Source organism: Amblyraja radiata, chromosome 1 (genome assembly GCF_010909765.2).
Source record: "Amblyraja radiata isolate CabotCenter1 chromosome 1, sAmbRad1.1.pri, whole genome shotgun sequence".
In the NCBI taxonomy this organism is placed as follows: domain Eukaryota; kingdom Metazoa; phylum Chordata; class Chondrichthyes; order Rajiformes; family Rajidae; genus Amblyraja; species Amblyraja radiata.
Window position 1 is genome coordinate 142949055 of NC_045956.1, and position 19023 is coordinate 142968077.

General features: G+C 44.9%; 1 protein-coding gene and 1 non-coding gene across 10 annotated transcripts in view; both read right to left on the bottom strand.

The window, feature by feature from the left end:
- The window catches only part of celf4 (CUGBP Elav-like family member 4), a 1189269-nt gene that overhangs the window by 211827 nt on the left and 958419 nt on the right, over window positions 1–19023 (bottom strand). The window lies entirely within an intron of this gene.
- On the bottom strand, window positions 2477–2579 carry LOC116983451. The gene has a single exon (XR_004414694.1). It is a non-coding gene; the product is annotated as a U6 spliceosomal RNA (small nuclear RNA).

The window sequence follows — 19023 nt, forward strand, 5'->3', positions numbered from 1 at the left end:
TCGGCATTGGCAAGTTGGGCCGAAGTGCCTGTATCCATGCTGTAAACACTTGCCCCACACATCTCCTTTAAACTTGGCCCCTCCCACTGGCCTCTGGTATCTGACTTTCCATCCTGGGAAAAAAGTTCTGATCATCTACCCGATCTCATAATTTAATAATTTTATACATTTTTATCAGCTGTCCCCTCAACCCCCGACGTTCTAGAGGAAACAACCCAAGTCTGGCCAATCTCTCCTTGTAGCTAACCATAGTGACTGCAGAAGTTGTATAATTTCCTGTTGTGGGCTTATCTTCAACTGTTTGTGGCTGGGTTGCTATTTTATAATGAGTGATTAAGTACTTACGGTTTGGTTCTGGAAGAAGTTAAATCAATATAGCATTGACTAATTTGCAAGAAACCCATTCCACACTTCCATTATCCAATTCTTCTCAATTATGCCTTGTTAATTGTTACACTGATGTTCCATATTCCTGCTCTTGTAGAAAAAAAGTGATTGATTTGGCTAGAATATCTTTACCCCTTCACTGTTTGAAGATCCCGAAGCATGTTACGAGGATGTTGCCAGGAGTTAAGAGCATGAGCTATAGGGAGTGGTTGGGCAGGCTAGGTATTTATTCATTGGAGCGCAGGAGCACAAGGGGTGATCGTATAAAGGTGTATAAGATCATGAGGGGAATAGATAGGGTAGATGCACACTTTTACCCAGTATAGCAGAATCAAGGGCATAAGCTTAATGTGAGAGGGGAAAAAATTAATAGGAACCTGAGGGTAACTTTTTCACACAGTGGGTGTATGGAAATAAGCTGCCAGAGGCAAAGGGATGGGTGATGTTTCATGTTAAGATCACAATCCAAAATGTCAACCATTGCTTAGCCAAAGCAGATGAAACTGAGTTCCTCCAGCAGTTTGATTTTTGCTCCAGTTTCAGGATTTAGTTCACAACATAAACGTCCTGACTCATTCGAAAAAAAAATGCATAAAATATTCCAGCCATGTTACTGGAATTAATTTCAAAAAGGTAAAAATAATCTGATTTAACTCATAATGAAATGCCCTCAAGATACATTCTAGCACTGATCAGCTATGTTAATAACTGCTTATTTTAGGCAGAAGCCTCCGCACCTCTGAAATCCTATTGAGATGTACAGCTGTGTTTTATTCATGCAGAAACAACAATCAAAAAGGCATTATAAGGCTGCACAACAAAAAAAAAGATTAACATTTTTATTGTAGTTTGTGGATTTGTACTGCTCGTCTTAAAGCCTATGCAAATTAAGCACATTTAAGAGAAAATATAAGGCCCTTGAACAATATCCTTCAACTTGACAAAGGCACTGCAGTGTGTTTGCAAAGCTTTCTTTCCTCAATTGTTTACCAGATTTTATTGTCGACAGTTATATTATTCATATAGAATAATAGGTATCTGCGATGCATAATATAATTATCGATAATGGATTATGGTAAACATCTGAGACACTCTTGAATGCCTAACAGAATAACTAAAAAGGTTAAAAAGTAAATAGCTTAAGGAGGAAAAACTCAACATATGCCAAAATCTGCCCCAGAACAACTTGTAAGAAACATAAAGACCATAAGATGCAGGAGCAGAATTCATCCATTCGGCCCATCGAGTCTGCTCTGTCATTCAATCATGGCTGATCTATTTTTCCTTCAAAACCTCATTCTTCCTGCTTTCTCCCTGTAATCTTTGATGGCCTTACTTCTCAAGAACTTATCAGTGTCTGCTTTAAAAATACCCTATGACTTGCCCTCCACTGCCATCTGTGGCAATTAATTCCACAGATTCACCACCGTACAGAATAGGAATAGACTCTTCAGCCACAATGACTGTGCCGAACATGAGGCCAATTAAATTAATCTTGTGTGCTGCACATGATCCATATTCCTTCAATACCTGCATATACATGTGCCCACTAAAATGCCTCTTAAACACCAGTATCATATTAGTTTCTATCATCAGACTGTGTAGCGCATTCAAGCATCCACCACTCTTTGTGTAAAAAACTTGCCCTACACATTTCCTTTAAATATTTCCTCTCACACTTTAAAGTTATTCCTTGTATTCTTTGACATTTCCACTCTGGGAAAAAGGTTCAGACTGTCGAACCTATCAATGAACCTATCTCTGGAATTCTCTGCCACAGAAGGTAGTTGAGGCCAGTTCATTGGCTATAGTTAAGAGGGAGTTAGATGTGGCCCTTGTGGCTAAAGGGATCAGGGGGTATGGAGAGAAGGTAGGTACAGGATACTGAGTTGGATGATCAGCCATGATCATATTGAATGGCGGTGTAGACTCGAAGTGCCGAATGGCCTACTCCTGCATCTATTTTCTATGTTTCTATGCTTCTATGCCTTTCGTCATTTTATATACTTCTATGAGGTATCTCCTCACCCACCGATGTTCCAGAGAAAATATATTGTTTGTCTATTCTCTCTTTTTAGCTCATACACCTCAATCCAGGCAATGCTTCACCAATTTGCCTGTTGTCCTTGTGCAGGGGCCTTGCTAATCTTCCTTGTATCATTCCCATTTTAGTATATGTGCTGCTTTAGCTCTCTTGCTTCACCCATCCCCACCTTCCAAAAGTGCTGCGCTTTGATGGGCAGACATTTTTTTTATCCAGCACTTGCAAAATGTGCTCAATTGGATCTGTTGTGACAAAAATCTTGAATTTCCAGCATGGTTCAAAGATGGAAGTGTATATATATTATTCTTATGTAATGAATGATTAAGGGATATAGGGAGAAAGCTGGAACAGGACGATCAGCCATGATCATACTAAATGATGAAATAGGCTTAAATAGCTAAATAGCCTATTCCTGCTGCTTTATCTCATATTTCAATGAGCATTTTGTTCTCTTTGACTTTGATCAGTTTATTGTCACGAGTACTGAGGTACAGTGAAAAGCTTTTGTTGCATGCTAACCAGTCAGCGGAAAGATAATATATGGTTACAATCGAGTCATCCACAGTATACAGATACACGATGAAGCGAACAATGTGAATAACGTTTCGTGCCAGATAGAGTCCAGTAAAGTCCAATCAAAGATAGTCCGAGGGTCTTCAATGAGGTAGAGCAGTCTGCCTTGATAGTGGTTGAAAAACAGTTTTAAAGTATTTCCGTCGGTTGAACTACTAAATGGAACAATGCTGGGATTACATCATTGATATGATAGTTGACCTGTTATAATTTCATTGGGTGAAGTAAAACGGGAATTGTATCAAGGGCACTTACAGGCAGGTCCTGTAATCCTCTCAAGGGGAGTAAGCTCATTCATAGCCCTGGAGTAGTTCAGAGGTAAATAAAGTTTATCAGTCAGGAAATCACATCAATGACAATGGTAGTGACCTTTTCTTCATTAACTAATTGCTAAAATGGCAGTACCATTCAATGTGGAATCAATCTATTTAAACAAAACATGTTTTTTCTAATGGCCAGCTCATTGGCGCAGGTAATTCACCCCCTTGAGCCTGTTCTGTCATTCAATGAGAGCAAACCTGATCTATACTCTATCTCCATTTCCCTGCCTTGGCAACATTAGTACTTAACTCTTTCAGAACATGGCGAGCAAAAATCTATCTATCTATCTATATCTATATCTATCTATCTTCTATATCTATCTTCTATCTATACTATTACTAAAACTCTCATCTTGTCCTCTTCCAGATTGCGTTGTTTTAAAATTTGCGCAAAAAACGGTACCCAATATCGCTAGGATTTTTTCACCACCTTACTCACCGTTCTCCTCTGCTCCAAGCACACCAAGTTTTGTTCCGATCGGTGAAATATTACAAAGGTTATTGGTCTGTTATACGCTGGGATGGCGACGCCCCTTCCAGCAGCCGCTGTCAATCACCGGTGCCAAGAATAAAGCTGAAGCAGAGGAGTGTGGGCTGTGTTCCGCAGGCGGGGGCTGGCTGTGTTCGCGGGCGTGGGCTGGCTGTGTTCGCGGGCGGGGGCTGGTTGTGTTCCGCGGGCGGGGGCTGGTTGTGTTCGCGGGCGGGGGCTGGCTGTGTTCACGGGCGGGGGCTGGCTGTGTTCGCGGGCGGGGGCTGGCTGTGTTCGCGGGCGGGGGCTGGTTGTGTTCACGGGCGGGGGCTGGCTGTGTTCGCGGGCGGGGGCTGGTTGTGTTCGCGGGCGGGGGCTGGCTGTGTTCGCGGGCGGGGGCTGGCTGTGTTCGTGGGCGGGGGCTGGCTGTGTTCGCGGGCGGGGGCTGGCTGTGTTCCGCAGGCGGGCGCTGGTTGTGTTCGCGGGCGGGGGCTGGCTGTGTTCGCGGGCGGGGGCTGGTTGTGTTCACGGGCGGGGGCTGGTTGTGTTCACGGGCGGGGGCTGGTTGTGTTCGTGGGCGGCGGCTGGCTGTGTTCGCGGGCGGGGGCTGGCTGTGTTCGCGGGCGGGGGCTGGCTTTGTTCACGGGCGTGGGCTGGCTTTGTTCACGGGTGGGGGCTGGCTGTGTTCACGGGCGGAGGCTGGCTGTGTTCGTGGGCGGGGGCTGGCTGTGTTCGTGGGCGGGGGCTGGCTGTGTTCGTGGGCGGGGGCTGGCTGTGTTCGTGGGCGGGGGCTGGCTGTGTTCACGGGCGGGGGCTGGCTGTGTTCACGGGCGGGGGCTGGCTGTGTTCACGGGCGAGGGCTGGCTTTGTTCACGGGTGGGGGCTGGCTGGGTTTGCGGGCGGGGGCTGGCTGTGTTTGTGGGCGGGGGCTGGCTGTGTTCACGGGCGAGGGCTGGCTTTGTTCATGGGTGGGGGCTGGCTGGGTTTGCGGGCGGGGGCTGGCTGTGTTCTTGAGCAAGAAACAATATGATGGAGGAACTTAGCAGGTGAGGCAATATCAGTGGAAGGAAATGAACAGATGAAATTTCAGTTCAAGACTCTCTGGATAAAAGAGTGGAGGGGAGATAACTAGTATAATGATTGTGTTCACGGGCGGGGGCTGGCTGTGTTCACGGGCGGGGGCTGGCTGTGTTCACGGGCGGGGGCTGGCTGTGTTCGTGGGCGGGGGCTGGCTGTGTTCACGGGCGGGGGCTGGTTGTGTTCACGGGCGGGGGCTGGCTATGTTCACGGGCGGGGGCTGGCTGTGTTCGTGGGCGGGGGCTGGCTGTGTTCGTGGGCGGGGGCTGGCTGTGTTCGTGGGTGGGGGCTGGCTGTGGTCACGGGCGGGGGCTGGCTGTGTTCCGCAGGCGGGCTCTGGTTGTGTTCACGGGTGGGGGCTGGCTTTGTTCACGGGCGAGGGCTGGGTTTGTTCACGGGTGGGGGCTGGCTGGGTTTGCGGGCGGGGGCTGGCTGGGTTTGCGGGCGGGGGCTGGCTGTGTTCTTGAGCAAGAAACAATATGATGGAGGAACTTAGCAGGTGAGGCAATATCAGTGGAAGGAAATGAACAGATGACATTTCAGTTCAAGACTCTCTGGATAAAAGAGTGGAGGGGAGATAACTAGTATAATGAGGAAGGAATTAGTCAAAAGCTAGCACATGATGGGTGGAACCAAGTGATGAGAGATTCCTGCAGTTAGGTGAGGGAAGAGAGGAATGAGGATAACAGTAGATACAATGATGTTGGTAATCCAGCCACTTCCAAGTTATCAAGGGGTATTAACCAAAGGAGTTAATTACAGATCAGATATAATCTTACTGACTGTCAAAACATATTTAATGGCATTGATTTATTTCTGAGTTTTCTTGAAGAACTTCCTTGAGGTAAACTCAACACAGTGGGTGCTTTTTGTACAGAAGACGGAGGCTAAACGAGAATATGTCAAACTGGCACATGGACAGTTCAGACGTCTGAAACTACCTGGTATGTTTCTGACTGAGCTTTAATGGGTTGACCCCGAGGCATGCGATGGGGAAAGCTTCTACCCTTCACAAAGTTCATAAACAGGATGAAGGTCAAATCAAATGTCTGTACTGGTCTTTATTCTTGCTGTACCAGACCAAAATAACATTGATGCCAACGTGCCTATGTGACATACAAGTAAATGGTAAATATATGTATTTATATTTAAAAAATATATAATGTCTGGAAATTCCAGAAAAAAGAGATTATCTATGTCTGAAGTGCCAAAGAAATGAAGAGGTCCCAGCTAGGATGGGTAGGAGGCAGGACTTAAATCCCACTGGGTAACAGCTGCAAAGAAGCACCCTGTTATGGTAGTTAACAAAGCGTGAGGAACGTTTGACTGGGAGAAAGATTACAACATCTCACAGGGAAATGACAAAGTGAAGCTGTGGACTGTCAAGGAGATTCATCTTGATCATTATGCTGCTGCTTGATAATCCTCATTCCCCACAAAGCATGCAATTAAAGCCAAGTTAACGTCTCAAAATTATTGTGAGCAGATTTATGAAAACCTGCCATTAGCAATATTTTGGCCATATAGATAAAAAGAAAGGCTCCAGTAATTACCATTTTTATGTTATCTACACTATGATAATTCACTTGAAAAGGAGCATCAGGATTGTCAGCAGTGCTTCCTGCCTTGTCCCAGGTGGCCATGCTTCACACTGTTATATGTCACCCAAAGATATTATTTAGGCTGCAGTGTGATTAAAGCTACTAACATTAAAATAATGTCTTCTAATTCCTGCTGTGAATGGCGTGGCGGATCTGTTCTCTTCTTCTTTGCTGCTTTTCTACAAAATGTACTAATTAATCATGGAACTCTGAGATGACGGACAAACATAATCCCGCAGCCTCAATGTGCTGATAATCTGCCGACTAAAAATTCAATATTTTCATTTAATTTTGGCAGGCGCTGAGGGAGCAAACTTGAAGTTTCCCGGTTGTCAGTTGCACTAACCTTTAACCCCCCAACATCTGATGTTTTATTGTGCGTCCGTGTCCAACGAAAACAAAAGTAATTTGTGGCCTGTTGTTAAAATTGTTCTTTTTTTTTGGTCCACTTATTATGCTTACGGCTTTGTAAATCAATTTGTTTCAAACTACATGTGGAATTGTCCATACAGCAGCCAGGAGAGCAGTGTTTCCTTGTTTCCTACGCATCCACAGAAAGAACCAACAATACCAAAAGATAAACAGCGGACCCACTGGTAAATACAGGCTAATATCCAAGTACGGATATCAGGGAGTGGCACAGTGACACAGTGGCACAGAGTTGCTGCCTTACAGTGCCAGAGACCCTGGGTTCGATCCTGACTATTGTTGCTGTCTGTATGGAGTTAGTACGTTCTCCCCGTGACCTGCGTGGGTTTCTCAGGCAGCTCCGGTTTCCTCCCACACTCCAAAGACGTGCAGGTTTGTTGGCTAATTGGCTTGGTACAACTGTAAATTGTCCCTAGTGTATAGGATATCGTTAGTGTGCGGGATCGTTGGTTGGCGTGGACTCGGTGGGCCAAAGGGTCAGTTTGCACGCTGTATCTCTGACCTAAACTAAATTAAATTAGTAACAACAAATTTGCTAATATGCTGCCAGTGGGGAATAGATAGGGTAAATGCACAAAATATTTTACCCAGAGTAGGGGAATCAAGATTCAGGGGACATTGGTTTCAGGTGAGAGGAGAAAGATTTAGTAGGAACCTGGGAGACAACTTTTTCACAAGTAGGGTTGTGGGTATATGGAACGATTTGCAGGAGGATGTAGTTGAGGTACGTAGTATAACAACATTTAAAAGTCACTAGACTATGTGGGACCCATTTGGTCCCTGTCACACGGGAGGACTGGTCCCCCAACACAACCCGTTCCCCAATGCAATATTCCACCACTCACCCGTTCCCCCAATGCAACCCGTCTCCCCCAACGCAATATTGCACCACTCATGCATAGCCTCCAAATGCGCAGGCACTGCTCATTTCCCTTCACCCCCCACCCCTCCCCCTCCTCTTCACCCTCCCTCTCCTTTCCCCTCTTCTCCACCCCTCCCCAATCCCTCCCTCACCTCTCCCTCCCTCCCATTTTCCCTACCCTCAGTCACTCCCTCCTGCCATAACTCCTCTCCGCTCTCTACCCCCCCTCCCATCCTTCTATCCCCCGCTCCTCACCTCCACTATCCTCCCCACTATCCCTCCTGACCTCCCCATTACCCTCCTCTCCCTCTATTCCGCACTTCCTACCTCCTCCACTCCCCCCACCTCTCCCTCTATTCCCTCTCCTCCCCCACTCTTCTCACCTCCCCTACTTTCCAACTCTCCTCACCTCTCCCACTTTCCCCCTCTCCGTTCCTACCCCTTTCTCTCCCTCAATCTCTCTCCCTCCCTCAATCCTCACTCACCTCCACAGGTTCTTTTCCCTCTCCTCCTCCCCTAATCCCTCCCTCTATAAAATCAGCATCTACAGTTCCTTCCTCCACAGGCCATTCATTGGTAGCTGTGGTTTACATGGATAGGAAACATTTATGGGCCAAATGTGGGTAGGTGGGACTAGTAGATGAGACATATTGGTCAGCATGGACAAGTTAGGCCAAGGAGCCTGTTTCCATGTCATATGACTCTATAATGGAGATGAACTCCAAATTGGATTCAAATTGGATTTGAATTGTTTTTTATCGTTTCTCCAAACAGGGGAGTTATTTTAACTGTTACGATTGTAAAGGCTCTTGGATTGGCCCAAAATCTGTAGTCAAAAGTGTTCCATTGGCAAAGATGGCAGCAACAATGGCAAAGTCTGTCAAATGATGGGGGAATGAGGATGTGTTGAAGCTGATGAAAGGCAGCAGTTCACTGAGTTTTGGTAGCTCTTTTTTAGATCTTCAAAATTTGCCTTTACTTTAAAGCCATGCTCTCGTCTTTGACATTTCCACTCTGGGACAAAGGTTCTGTGTCTACCCTATCATAATTTTATTATACATAATTTTATAATTTTTCATAATTTATCATGATTTTTCATAATATTACGTACTTCTTTCACATTCCCCACAGCCTCCGATGGCCCAGTGAAAACTATGCAAGTTTGTCCAACCTTTTCTTATAGCTAATACCCTCTAATCCAGGTCACATTCTGGTAAGTAGAAGGTTCCACCCTCAGCAATAGCTGTCGGCTCACACTAGTCCCACCAGTACCCGGACGGGGCGTCGAAGGACGAGAAGCCGAAGCGAAGAAGTGGAAGCCAAGATACCGAAGATACCAAGCGGAAACGACGCCGAAAAGTCAAATAACCGAATGGACACGACGTCAAAAAGCCAAATAACTGAACGGAAACTACACCGAAAAGCCAAATAAAGGGCCTGTCACACTGCGGTGACCGAATTGGCGAGTTTAGAAGAGTTTAGGAGAGTTTGAAAAAGCGTCATGCTAAAGGCCTCCTTTGACGATGTAAAAGATCTCCTTCGACTAACTTCGGGAAAATTGGACAGAGAATAGTGGAGAGTGAAGAGACCTCATTCGATCTCCTTCGACCTACCTTCGACTATGTTGAAGACTATCTATGACTACCTTCGATTACCTTCGATTACCTTTGACTACCCTAGATTACCTACCAATAACATGCTGAACTACTTCAACTAAACCTACGAGTAAAAAAAATATCGATTTTTTCCATGGCGACCTCTGTTTACTCGCGGGCATTTTTCAGCATGTTGAAAAATACGCCGTGATCTAGCTGAGGCCTCGAGGACGCGGGGACTACTCTCGAGCATGCAGGAGAGACCTCCTAGGACCTCATGTCGACCATGCTGCGAGTATGAGTTGAGGGCAAACTCTTCTGAACTCGCAGATTAGGTCGCCGTAGTGGGACAGCCCCTTAGCGGAACGGATACGATGCCAAATAACCGAACAGACGCGACGTTGAAAAGCCAAATAACGGACATGACGTCTCCGGGAACGGGACTTGTCCGAAACCTTGTTAGCGATTGGTCCAGACCTTGCGTCCATCGCATCACTGGCCGGGGGAGATGGGTGGGTGGGGGGGATTTTTAATTTTCCTTCGTCACTTTTGGACTACCAAAGATCATAGAGCTCATTATTTTTGTAAGCGTTGATCTACCACAGTGCTTGGGGTTAAGAGGCTGGAGTCTCTCTATCTCTCTCTCGTTCTCTCTCTCTCATTATCTCTCTCACTCTCACTCTCACTCTCACTCTCTCACACATCATTTGGCGTTTTGCAAAGACAACTGCATCTGCAGTACCTTCCTATTGAAGAAGAACCCTGGCCCGAAATAACTCCTAATCCATTCCCTCCACAGATGCCGCCTAGTCCGCTGAGTTGCATAGGCACTGTATTTTTTATTTAACTCCGAAATTGAACATAGACACAAAAAGCTGGAGTAACTCAGCGGCAGGTAGCATCTCTGGATAGAAGGAATGGTTGACGTTTCGGGTAGAGACCCGTCTTCAGACAATCACAAGTACTCTCACCGATGAGAGTTCAGTTCAGTCTGAAGAAGGGTCTCGACCTGAAACGTCACCCATTCCTTCTCGCCAAAGTTGCTGCCTGTCCCACTGAGTTCCTCCATCATTTTGTGTCTATTCACAAGTACTCTTTGTATCTCTGTGGAACATAGAGCCCGTGGAGGCATTGTATGGGAATATATAACTGTGTATAATTATGTAATTATGTATAATTTATGTTTTTGCGTATTGTCTATATGTGCCTGTGATGCTGCTGCAAGCAAGTTTTTCATTGTTCCTACACATTGTATCCGAAAATAAATTAGACTTGAGAACTGGAGATCATAGACTTTAAGTGGTTGTCAAAAGAAACAGGAATGTCGCAAAGAAAAAACTTAATGATTTATTTAATGAAAGAATGTAAAAAGAATCTTAAGAAAGAAATTAGAAAAGCTAAAAGAAGATATGAGGTTGCTTTGGCAAGTAAGGTGAAAGTAAACCCAAAGGGTTTCTACAGCTATATTAATAGCAAAAGGATAACGAGGGATAAAATTGGTCCATTAGAGAGTCAGAGTGGACAGCTATCTGCAGAGCCAAAAGAGATGGGGGAGATATTGAACAATTTCTTTTCTACGGTATTCATCAAGGAGAAGGATATTGAATTATGTGAGGTAAGGGAAACAAGTAGAGTAGCTATGGAAACTATGAGATTCAAAGAAGAGGAAGTACTGACACTTTTGAGAAATATAAAAGTGGATAAGTCTCCAGGTCCGGACAGGATATTCCCTAGGACATTGAGGGAAGTTAGTGTAGAAATAGCAGGGGCTATGACAGAAATATTTCAAATGTCATTAGAAACGGGAATAGTGCCGGAGGATTGGCGTACTGCGCATGTTGTTCCATTGTTTAAAAAGGGGTCTAAGAGTAAACCTAGCAATTATAGACCTGTTAGTTTGACGTCAGTGGTGGGCAAATTAATGGAAAGGATACTTAGAGATAATATATATAAGCATCTGGATAAACAGGGTCTGATTAGGAACAGTCAACATGGATTTGTGCCTGGAAGGTCATGTTTAACTAATCTTCTTGAATTTTTTGAAGAGGTTACTCGGGAAATTGATGAGGGTAAAGCAGTGGATGTTGTATATATGGTCTTCAATAAGGCCTTTGACAAGGTTCCTCATGGAAGGTTGGTTAAGAAGGTTCAATGGTTGGGTATTAATGGTGGAGTAGCAAGATGGATTCAACAGTGGCTGAATGGGAGATGCCAGAGAGTAATGGTGGATGGCTGTTTGTCAGGTTGGAGGCCAGTGACTAGTGGGATGCCACAGGGATCGGTGTTGGGTCCACTGTTGTTTGTCATGTACATCAATGATCTGGATGATGGTGTGGTAAATTGGATTAGTAAGTATGCAGATGATACTAAGATAGGTGGGGTTATGGATAATGAAGTAGATTTTCAAAGTCTACAGAGAGATTTATGCCAGTTGGAAGAGTGGACTGAAAGATGGCAGATGGAGTTTAATGCTGATAAGTGTGAGGTGCTACATCTTGGCAGGACAAATCAAAATAGGACGTACATGGTAAATGGTAGGGAATTGAAGAATGCAGGTGAACAGAGGGATCTGGGAATAACTGTGCACAATTCCCTGAAAGTGGAATCTCATGTAGATAGGGTGGTAAAGAAAGCTTTTGGTGTGCTGGCATTTATAAATCAGAGCATTGAGTATAGAAGTTGGGATGTAATGTTAAAATTGTACAAGGCATTGGTGAGGCCAATTCTGGAGTATGGGGTACAATTTTGGTCGCCTAATTATAGGAAGGATGTCTGGGTTTCAGCAACTAAGTTACAGAGAAAGGTTGAACAAGTTAGGGCTTTATTCTTTGGAGCGCAGAAGGTTAAGGGGGGACTTGATAGAGGTCTTTAAAATGATGAGAGGGATAGACAGAGTTGACGTGGATAAGCTTTTCCCACTGAGAGTAGGGAAGATTCAAACAAGGGGACATGACTTGAGAATTAAGGGACAGAAGTTTAGGGGTAACATGAGGGGGAACTTCTTTACTCAGAGAGTGGTGGCTGTGTGGAATGAGCTTCCAGTGAAGGTGGTGGAGGCAGGTTTGTTTTTATCATTCATATATAAATTGGATAGTTATATGGACGGGAAAGGAATGGAGGGTTATGGTCTGAGCGCAGGTATATGGGACTAGGGGAGAATATGTGTTCAGCACGGACTAGAAGGGTCGAGATGGCCTGTTTCCGTTATATGGTTATATGGTTATAATGAGTAACTAGGTTCTGAATCCAAAGCCTGACGAGGTAGAAGGAGCTTTAATCGTGTTTTTTATATATGATTTGGTAAGCTTGTTTTTTATATATGATTTGGTAAGCATCTGAACTAAAACAGGTTATGTTTCCATTTGGTTATTTGGTTTTTCGGCCTCGTTTCCGTTCAGTATCTTGGCTTCCACTTCACTTCGGCTTCTCGGCCTTCCACGCCGTGTCCGCACCTGCCTGTGTTTGGCCTTTATCGCATTAAACCTGTCCTATCCTTGTACCTGTCTAAATGTTTAAGGCATGTGCCGTGAATAATTACTCAAGGTAGCAGTCAGTCGACTTTAAAAAAAAATCTTAAACCGCGCAGGCGCAGATTGTAAAAATATTTTCTTTTTTAAGATTGTAATAATAAATAAAAATAAGTAACAATTCAATTTGCCCAAGGCTTCCAAATCTCCTTCATTTTGAATTACTGAATGGGTGGGGATGGAGGATGATGGCAGGTGGAGAGATGGTGGGGAAAACGGGAGCACACTGGGACAAGTTGAATCAGTTGTCATCTTATTGAATGACAACACTTGTTCAAGGGACCAATTGGGGGGAGGGTTCCTTTCACAGCGTGTGAAGAGTCTGGCCAGGGGTAGAGTTGCGAGGAGGGAAGGAGAATTGAGAAGGAGGGGATCATGCCAGCAACTCACTCACTCAGGAAGCAGCTTGGGTGGCTGCGAGTGGCCGCCGGGACCTCAGCGCTTTCTGCCGGCCCGCTTACATCTGGCAGTGCTCTTCGTCTGAACATCTCTTACCTGCCGCTCGCCGGCTTCACTCATGTCAGCTGCTTCCCGCAAATCCTTAAATTCCGATAGCCGAGTAGCCTCAATTGGTCCCTTGATCACGCTGTCGGAATTGATGGATTTGCGGGAAGGGGCTGACATGAGCGAGGTTTTCAGATGGAGAGCACTGCCAGAGGTGAGCGGGGGCTGGCAGAAGGTGTTGTCCGGTCCCGTGACCACTCGCAGCCACCCGAGCTAATTAACTCCTCGGCCACAATGCGGTGCCTTGTGCCCGGAGCGTTGCAAGTGGGTTACTGGCATGGTCTCCGATCCCCTCCTTCGCAATGCTCCTGCCCTCCCCGCAACTTTACCCCGGCCAGACTCACCAAACACAGTGAAAGGAGCTCTCCCCCCCCACCCCTGGAAATACGGCATTTAAAAACATATAGCACCAAGAGATTTACCTACCACATTATTGGTACATGAACTCCATTCTTCTCTCTTTGTTTCCTAAGATACACTTAAGATAATGACAATCCATATTTGAAAAACCCGCCAAGAAACTTGCGCTGCGCATGCACAGTAGGCTGCTGCTCATGCGCAGTTCTGCAAAGGCAGAATTTCAGCTGCCTTCAGCTCCCCTTGAAATCGATGGCTTGAAGCAGCGGCGACGGCACGTAGGCTGCACAGACCTTCGCGTGTTACAAGTACCGTGCATGAAAGGCACGGGGAATTATAGTTCTCCCATGCCTTTACTATTTATATTTAATAATTACCATTTTATAATTTTAGTCAGGGTAGGCAGTGCCTACCTTGCCTACCCTGACGACACGTGCCTAAAATGTTTATACCTGCCTTTTACCTGTCTAAAAGCCAGAGCTGCTTGATGTCTTACATGGCCAATGTCAAGGGCAATTACTCTCACTTTGCTCAGTTTTCAATGTTCTGGAGCAAGCCTGAATACATTCTTGTGATTGCACAATCATTTGTGAATTGACACTAATATTTTTACATTCAGCTTGCAATGTCTGCTGAATGAGTACAGTTCAGTAATGGTAAACGGTGTGCCGGAAGAATTCACCAAGTCAATTGAGGCCCTGCACCAAAACGTTTGCTCCCACAGTAGCTGACTGATTTGCTGAGTTCTTACAGCATTCTGGTTTTCATTCTAGATTCCAATATCTATAGAATTCAATTCAGTGACAGTTTACACACTATAGAACAACCTTTCACTGAAATATTAAAATAAGGTCCCTGTATGTGAATGGCCCTGTGGTCCAGAATCACACAATTACAGAAAGGCAATGGTATGAAGGGGACCCATGAAGCTTGTGCCGCGGGACTCTGCCGACCCAGGCTCTGCCAACTCCACCGGCCACGGGCTCTGACCCGCGAGGGCTCTGGCCTCGCCAACTCCACGGCCTCCTGGCAGGCGTCTAACCCTTCATGGTTTAAATGCCTATGCCTTTCCAAAAAGGATAATTATAGCTTGTCCAGTCTATCCAGACAAATATACTTCGACATCCCTGCAATCATTCTAGTCAATCTCTTCTGCACAGTTCTAATCATGTATTGTATTTCCGCTATTGGTTAGCAACAAAAGCTTTTCACAGTACCTTGATACACGCGACAATAATCTAAACTCAAACTCAGTTTCTATAACTGGATCAGTCACATCATTCCGGAAGGGTGGTGCCCAGAAATGAACACAACATTCCATTTGTGGGTGAACTTGTATTTTGCTCTTGTACTTTATGCCTCTGTTTATAAATCGCAGGAGTCTAGATACTTTATTGAACACTTTTTCAATTTATTCTGCCACTTTTATGATGTTATTACAAATACCCACAGATTGGTTTGTTGTTTCTGATTTTATGTTTGTTGATCCTAATGCTATCTCTTACTGAGATTCTCCCTCGCATCACTATATTCTCCTCACTTTATACTATCAATCCCTACACTCCACTTCTTTCCTCGTCCCATCTACTTTAACATTGTCTTTCCAAGAATACATTTAACTCAGCTCTCCACTGTTACCACATTATCATCCCAAATATGCCCATAGCTCTCTAATCGTGGAGGCTTAACAGATGAAGGCCCTTCATCCCACTATGTCTATGCTGGCCATCAAGTACCAATCCATATTAACTCCATCTACTAGCACTGGGCCCCATAGGCTAAAATGCCTTGGCACTTGATGCCTGATATGCTTGCCCTGATGGTTTGTAAATGTGGTTAGTGTTTCATGCAGAATATGCAATTAAATACATGAACTGTGACACCCATCTTTAGGGAAAGTGTCTGACTGTGGACATTGATTATGGACAGGTTGCTGGCTGAGGGCAGGATTGGACTGAAAGCTGAAGTTGTCTGTGATCGGACAGCCCGCTGCCTTCACTGATTATGTATACATCTCATTGACACAAACTTTAATCCTTGAATTTCCTTATCTCAGCCTAAAGAGAGAGTCTCAGCTCATGAAAAATTGATATTGGATAATTAGTCAAAAAACAAAAGCCACAAGCAACCTGTGCACTACTGGGAGCACCCAGCACCCTCTGGTCTGTAGTATTGAATAAACCCCTCTTGATCTTTTATATGTGAATAGATGGGAGAGAATATTTTAATTGGGGCACATTGCCAGGGAGTGTAGGGCCAACAAGTTTTATGATCTGAATCCTGATATCGATCAGAGATTAGAAAGTGAGAAAGCTTTGAGGCTGCTCGAGTTGGTTGATGTGGGGCATTTGAATTTATATCTTTGCATGATCAATAACTTACAGCATTTCCTCCTTTTATGTTTAAAAGTCTTCACGAAAGTTTTGGTTTAAGTAGTCTGTATAACTGTGTTTTGAGTTGTCCAGTTTGATTTACACTTGAGTGTAAGTCATTTTTTTGTTTCTAACTGATTTAAAATTTGTGAATTTGTGTGAGTTTTGTATGTCACATAAGGTTTGGCAACTTTTGGGTTCCTTTCAATTTACACAAGTGAGAGAGTGTGGGTGAATAAGTGAATAAGTGTTAAAACTGTAGGAGGAAGAAATATGAATTAATCTTATGTTCTGTTGAATCATCTGTACCAAGGAATAGGATGTGACAAAGGGAGAAATTCTGTGCTATTTAATTAGAAATAAAGTTGCAGAAACTTTTATAGCAGCATGTCTTCAAGAAGCAGTGTGAAAGGGCTTTCTCACGGTGCGACCTGACGCAAGACTTAACAAGAGTTTAACATCGTGGGAACCTCCTGCGATAACAGTACGGCATTCGTGGACCACCGAGGACCTCCGTGGCGCTAACGGCAGGTAGTCGTGTAACTTTGTAAGGTCGGGAGAAAATTCAAACATTTTTGAATTTCTCCAAGAGTGACTTGAGCAGCGTTGCAACATTGTATGAACGCAGATGCCAGTGCGATATCCGTGCGATATCCGTAATGGCTCTTGCAGGTACCGTGGGAACTCCTGTGAACGGTAAACCCGGAAGCTTGACAGAGGGGACATAAGGTGAATAAAAAAGGTGGTCTCAATATCGCCAATGGACCATGTGTCCATCGAGGACGTCCCACCTAATTGTCATTGTTTGAGAATCTTTTTCACAGTAAGACTTGCAGAGATGCCTCTCAGAAAAGCGCAAAGAAAGGGGTCAAAGAAAGTCAGAAAGTTTTTAGCCATGCAGGTAAATGAGGAGGAGACTCAGCAAGAGAGACAGGTGGAGAGGCAAGAGGAGATGCCAGAGATACCACTGCCTGTGGGCTCCTTGGAGCAGGGAGAGGGTGATCAAGGTGGATTTGAGATTGCCTCCCCAGTAGCTGTTGCCTCCCCAATAGCCTCAGCAGACGATAACATAAAGGGAAGATGGCAGAAGGTAAGGCCATATAACTTCAACAGGGAACAAGAGGGGGAACTGGTGGAGTGGTACCAATGCAATGAGATTCTCTATAACATGCAGTAGTGTTCCTGTGGTCGGCTACCCATCAATATAGCTGTCCTGCCACGGCACACTCCCCAATTGTGAATTGTAGTAAGCGCAGAGATGGTCTCTTTGCTCTTTCACACTGGATGTGCCCGAGTTACCTTTCAAATGCTGCAGTGAGACCATTTTCAACTTGTTCGCACCACTTCTCCAAGCACCTAGTGTTACTTCCCCTGTGTCACTGTCCACTATGTCACCGTCCTGGATGGATGTTGCTGATCCAGCAGCTGCACCTCTCATTCGGATCAGGTTGTGCAGAACACATGCTGCATATACTATACTCTCCACATTCTTGGGCCTCTGCTCCATTGTCTTGAGCAAGCATCTAAATATGTTTGCCAAGATGCCAAAATAATTTTCTACTACCCTCCTGGCCCTTGACAGCCTGTAATTGAAGATCCTCTGTTCCCTAGTTAGATTCCTCTGTGGATATGGCTTCATAATCCAGGGCCGTAGTGCAAAGGCTTCATCAGCAACCATCGCATATGGGATGTCCGGGCTGTCTTCTCCTGACAGAGGTTCTGGATCAGGCATGCCTGCTGTTCCACCTTCCATTTTCTTTCCAAGCCAGGTTTCTTTCCAAATCCGGCCATCACCAACACTTCCAGGTGTGCCCACATCCACATACAGGAAGTTGTAGTTATAATCAACCACCGCCATGAGTACAATTGAGTGGAATTTCTTGTAATTGAAATAATTTGAGCCACCTGGTGGTTTACGAATTGCCACATGCTTGCCCCACATGTGTGAGCAAAGTTCCACCTGTTTTCAAACATCAGTGCAACTCTCTTCCACGCATCTGGTGTACTGGGGCATTCCATCACTTCAGCTGAATAAAATTGGATGATCGCCTCACAGGTTTCTCGGACAATACCACAGATGCTGTTGGTGGTGACAAGAAAGTTGTAAGATAGACTTTTATAAGAATCGCCTGAGGCCAAGTAGCGGAGGGTGATTGCTATGCGCAACCCTGGTTCCAGTGCCTTTCTCATTACAGTGTCAGTCTTCTTCAGCAGAGGTCCCAAATTATTCTTTAACTCGTTAAAGAGCTCGGGTGAAATTCTGACAAAGTTTTTGAATGCACTTTTATCCTCTTCGCACAGCACATTAAGCAGTTGCTCATATTGTCCAAATTGAGGTCTCCGTTGAAACATGGGCTTAACCCAGTGAGACTTCCTCTTAACTCTCTTTTTAATTAATCTCACCCTTCTGCCTTCACGCAAGCGTTTTCGATGCACATGTTGCGCTAATGCATACAGCGCGTCAATGAAAATAACAACCAGCCTGTACTCGAACCAACTTTGTATAGGCATGTCTGCAAATGAGCCAATTCTACGAACGGAGGATATTTATATAGTGTGTGAAAAAAAGTGACATCATTTGTGCCACGTGATTAACTACACTACAGTCCACGATGTTCATTCACGATTAACGGGAAAGATCGGGAGACGGACAAGTCACTCGCACAAATGACAGAATTGCCGAGTACCGTGGGAACTCTTTATCTACCCCCCGTTATATCGTGCGGAACTCGTGCTGGACCACGACCACTTCACTCTGGTGACATCTTGCGTCAGGTCGCACCGTGAGAACCAGCCATGACTATGAAAGCTGTACGTAGCTTCACCATTTTTCTATTTTCCTTTGGCATGAACGTGAAAGTTTAATTTCACTGTTGATCATAAGGTCGTAAGTAATAATAAGTAAG